This window comes from Macrobrachium rosenbergii, chromosome 54 (assembly GCF_040412425.1).
Source record: "Macrobrachium rosenbergii isolate ZJJX-2024 chromosome 54, ASM4041242v1, whole genome shotgun sequence".
NCBI lineage: Eukaryota > Metazoa > Arthropoda > Malacostraca > Decapoda > Palaemonidae > Macrobrachium > Macrobrachium rosenbergii.
In genome coordinates, this window is record NC_089794.1 from 6,131,364 (window position 1) to 6,137,330 (window position 5,967).

The window sequence follows — 5,967 nt, forward strand, 5'->3', positions numbered from 1 at the left end:
AAAATAAATAAAGAAAAAAATAAATAAATATTTCATGTGCTTTTTGTAATATTTCTTTTCGTTTTCATGTTCTTTCTTGACGTTTTAATGTTTAGCTGCTTCATTCTATGTTTTAAGTGATCATTGTGTATCTTTCTCTGTTCAAATGCCTGTAAATGTTAAAGCACTATTCTCATAATTTTCCATGATTGTGGATCTCTCTTGTCACAACGTTAGTTGTAATGTCAGACTGCATGAAGGTTACATAACCCCATTGCTAATTACCCTGTGATTACAAGCTTTGTCTATGTGCATTTACCCTTGCATGTATGTCATGGAATACAAGTCTCCTACAGCTTTAAAAAAAAAGAAAAGCTCTTACGGATTAATGTAGCCAAAGAAATATACATTTTTCATCCACGATTTATGAGTCATAGGATTTGTTGTCAGAGGGGCATGACTGATGTCAGGAGAGGCTTCATGTGGCTTTACGTTTCTAATCATATATTATCATAAATAAAAAAAAAAACACAAGAAAGAAGTTTAATGTCTATCAAAGGTTATTTCTTTAACAATTAAATAATTGAGCGTGCAATAACATTACTGACTGAAGTACTAGTAGTTGTACCAAGCATAATAAGAAGAATAATAATATTCTGAGTTAGTGCTCATTTTCCGCTTTAAGAGCTCATTTTAAAACAGGTCTGCTTGATATGAACATTCCTATTTATAGTCGGTAAACAGAGAGACATACTGCATGAATTTTCCTAAACCCGGTTCGAAGCAAACATGAGCGAATGCTATGGCATACATCACTTAGTATTATCCAAAGTTTCGAAATTGAAACTAAATGAGAAAACTGCCTGATTACAGGGAAGAGGAAAACTGCTGTCCTTAACTTGTCACTGCAAATGATCAGACGATGATTACCTTTGATTTCACGTCGCAGTAATTGGGCAGCGCTGACCTTTCTTGCTTTTATCATTAAGGTAAGGTTTATGACCGGACACAAGGTTCTGTTTTTTTTTCTTTAGAAAATAAAAAAAATTGTATTTTGATAATCCGTAACCAAAAAAACTGACTAAAACAGAAGTTTCCTATTAGTGATTTCTCGCAATTAAAATAATCCAACGTTTAAAAATTAAATTGTCTTACTATCCCAGTAGTTATTTCATGACTATAAGTTAAATTTTATTTTAAACTCACTATCCTTTATATACATATACATATATATATATATATATATATATATATATATATATATATATATATATATATATATATATATATATATATATATACACACACATATATATATATATATATATATATATATATATATATATATATATATATATATATATATATATATATATATATATCGTAGACTGCCTTCATACCAAGGGGGTCCAAGTTTATGAATAAAAAGGAAAACTACTGGAACTCACCTTAGAATCTTCCTTGATTTACGTAAGTAATGAAGGTGCCCATTTGGAATTATAATTCTTTTACAATCAAAAAGGGGTTTATTTACAGAGAATGGGGCAAATATGTGAGACCAAAAATGTAACGTTTACAGACACACAAATCACATATGATAGATCAATAATGCAGTAATTTACAAACACGCAATGCAAATATGAGGGGCCACAGATACTGCATCCCCATTAAAACATGTGACTCTGTTATGCTAAAATGCATAAGGGGTGAATTCCAGGATAATGTTAATTAGTTAATCAAGACAATTTCTGTGTGGGCAATGGATTCTTGCTATCAGGCTGCGACGAGGAATGGTTGTGAAACTTGGATGGCAGTCATGAGCAGGGCCAGGCATAGATTTGCAACTGGGGAAGGTGTGGTGGCTCTTGGAGTTTGTACAAACAGGGGGCGGGGGAAAGGAAACCTCCCTTGTTACCGAACTACGCACAAAGAATCTACGCACTAGGGAGGAATTGATCACTTGAGTTACTTAAAATAGTTTGCCCTTAATTTACGCTATGGAGGGAATATCTTATCACTGAATCATATTAGGCTGATTTCAAAGCAAGTCATTGGCCGATTCACGGGCTGCTCGAAGTAGGGTGACTTAACAAAGGGACTGCTTTTTAGGAATAGGAAATTGAAGTTTGGAGGAATGGAAAAATCAAGGAATTTCAAGGGAAGGGAAAGGGCTGGCTTACTGACAAATTGCGGATGATGTACCTGGGTCTGTAGATGCTGCGCTGTCATGTACGACTCGGCCAGTTACCGAAGTTAGTTTTTGCCAGCAGAAAGGAAGAAGCACCCGAACATGCGTCTTGGACGATAGGTATCTGCAGAGTGGCCTGCTTTCCGGGAAAACAAAGCGCGCCTTCCACGGTTGTTTGCTTCAGAGTCTCAGCCTACGTTGATCTGCAAAGAGTCACACAGCCAGCAAAGGAGTGTAGAAAAAAAGGATCATAAGATTAAGTACTTAGAGGTTAAGTTCCTATATCTCTCACAGCCTGGATACGTCTCCATTCCCCTAGCGGATTGGCTGCTCCTATATTATGTGAGGGGGGTGATGGGTGTTCGCTATTGTTTGCCCTAGGTCAGCTGAGGCAGGGGCTGTCCCTACTTGAGTTCAAACAAGCACTAACCGTCCTTTCTTAATTCAAAATACGCTTGGTCTACCTCTCCCACCATGTTTTCTTTGCCCAACAGTCAAATGAAAGATGAAATTATTCCCTGAATAAATTAATTACTAGCTGTTGGATGAGGGAGGGATATAAATCTTTGACAATATATATATATATATATATATATATATATATATATATATATATATATATATATATATATATATATATATATATATATATATATATATGAATGTCTTTTTTCCTGTAATACCACAGTGTAATATGAATATAAAAAAGGCCTATAAACACTATTTAAACGTTGCAACCATATATTTCGGGCACTTGCTTCTGTGCCCGAGTTCACTGTAGAATATTCTACCAGTGAACAGGGAAAATAGAAGCAAGTGCCCGAAATATATGGTTGCAAATGTTTAAATAGTGTTTTATGGGCCTTTTTATATTCATATATATATATATATATATATATATATATATATATATATATATATATATATATATATATATATATATATATATATATATATACACATATATATATATATATATATATATATATATATATATATATATATATATATATATATATATATATATATATATATATATATATATATATATATATATATATATATATATAATGAAACAGATAAAAACGCTCAACGGAAATCCGATCATTTCCTTTCACTAGCTGTTCCTAACGTGAATTCATTCGGGTCTGCTTTTCCATTAATTAGAGAAAATTTTGTTTGATCTCTCAGTTTTACTAATTACTCGGAAAATCTTTCTTTGACTCACATTTCCTGCTTTACTTTTTTCAGGGTTGTAAGATTTAATGTTTCACCTCCCTTTTACAAGAGAATATAACGTTTCGTGCCGAATTACACTGGCGACTTTATTCGCCAAATCTTATAAGGAAGGAAAGTCCAACTGTAATTCAATTTATGCTTCACCTTAGTTTTATTCTGCTTATTAGTTGATTGTCTAATATCTTTGTTTATAAGTTATCTTTTATTAATTTTTACAATTGTTAATTACTTTAGGCAATTATCCCCTGGTATATTTATTTGTTGATCTGTTCCTTTTCACGAAATAAATGAATTAATCATTTAGTTCAATTAACTATTGACCGAAATGTGTGAACAAAGTTACACCCTACCTGACACAAGTGATCTTTATATAAGTTCTATTTCAACACAGAAGATGAATGGTCTTATTAAGAGTTAAAGGTATTTTCGAAATCATTTTTTTAAATAAAGAAGTAATGTAGGGAAAAGGGATTCTTTTGCATAATGAGGTATTAAATAAATAGAAAATATTTTCTCCAGACGTATCTTATTGCTAAAACCTTACTAAGCATAAGAAACCCATTTTTTTAAAGAAGGGTAAGCAGTAGCTAAATATGTAGAAAAATGCGCATTAATGTGCTATTATTGGTATTAATGAGTTTGGTTGTGGTAATTTTTAAATATTTAATTAATTCTCCTGCTCGGGAATAGTTTGTTTCTTGGTTAAAAGCAAATGCATTTACTTGCAAACATACGAATTGCCTCTTGGGACAATTTAGGAGAAACAAGCCATTCTTGAGCCATGTCATTTAAGTTTTGGCAGGTTGTTCAGGTTGTTCCCCACTTATCGCAAGGCTGAAAAACCATCGTCGGAAGTGAGCGACCTGAAGGGGGAAACGGAGGACGGAGAGAGGGTAGGCAGAAGCAAGCTGTCTGCTCCGTAAAAGAAATTTTTTACAGCCAAAACAATGGCTGGCCCACGTTAATTCAAAATTGGGGACCGTGGCTCTGGACGTAACCTCTCTGGGATGCTCATCACCGTCTTCACCATCCACTACTCAAGAGGTGGAATATTAACTTCCATCACCACCGCTACCTTTGTCAACACTTTATTATGGACCTAAAGGAATTTTAACTAACAGTTGAGGTAAAGTTTGCTATGAGTGAGGTGCATTTGCTTCATAAACTTTTAACTCTAGTTACGTTATTCATAACAAAAGTCTTGCAACCAAACCCATATTTACAATAAAATCGGAATGGTCTCATGTTTAGTCTTAAATTCTTAAATTTTTGTAATCTACGATAATGGGCTAAAATTAAGTTCGAACATTAGTAAATTTGAGGTTTCCAGCGGGGATATAACTATTGATATCTCCGTAACATTTCATAACTTTCAAGAAATTGCTTAGAAATTTACTTATTATATTTTACATATTTATATTGCAACCCCTCCATTCCAAATTTTCAATGTTTTATGTAATGGGTTATAGGGCCTTCCGATGTTTCGAAAGTTAAGGGGCAATAGTGCGGTCCGAAATGCAGGTTCTCTAACAGAGAGAGGACGTCCGCGCTCAGTTTTCAACGTTTATGACTGCTGTACCAGGATCATCCTAGTCGCCAGTCCCCACTATTAATGTAGTTACAATTGTTAATTTAATTGTAAATTAAAAAGTGTTCTTTTTAGAACTAAGTTTGTTTGACCTAAATGTTAAATTGCTCTCTTACATTGTTTTTCGAAAAAAATAAGAAATACCTTTTCAGGAAATATCAGTGGTTTTTCTTCTTTCGTGATGATAATGACAGAATTAAATAGTCTTATTTTTAAAGACTTTTAGTTGTATAGATGAATAAGGATTATACTTTAGAAAAGTAATCACAACTAACTTATTAGGAACACGCCTGGTAGAATTGAACGCCAATTTCCTCCATAAAAATAAAAATGTAAGTAAAGTCATATTCAGACAGTTCCTTTTTAGGTATTGATTATATAAATAAGAACTTCCTTGTTAAAAAGTATTGCAATAATGTCTGCCGTAGGGGAAAGCTAATCTCCTCCATAATAATGACATAAGATATGCCTTTAATAAAGAACACGATGAACGATGATTTTCTGGTAAATTTACAGTTTCAGTCAAATTCACATTTCCGATATAAAATTACATTTTCCCTAGCTTAAATAGTGTACTTTCAACGAATCTCACCTTTATTTCTACCGCAAATGATTAGATTTAGAGATACATGGCCGCCATGGGTACCGCTCTCAGTTTCGGGTGGTGCAACGCCGCTACGCGGCTTATGCACATTTTAAATGATTGTTGCAAGCTCGTATGTTCTGGCAAGCGGTAATATTGCGCTGCGCGCGCTTGCCACAGGGGGTTACAGGAACGAAATTTTACCTAACGTCTAGTTACAGTTTCGGTGAAATTCACAGCCGAAACTGCAATGTTACCCTTTTCGTTAACCACTTTACTTACCTTAAATAGATGGTAGTACTAAATGTTCACGAAGAAAGGTATTCACAACCTGTGGAGTTCCATTGTAATTTCCATGGAAACGACCAATAGCCTCAAAGTAAGACAAAG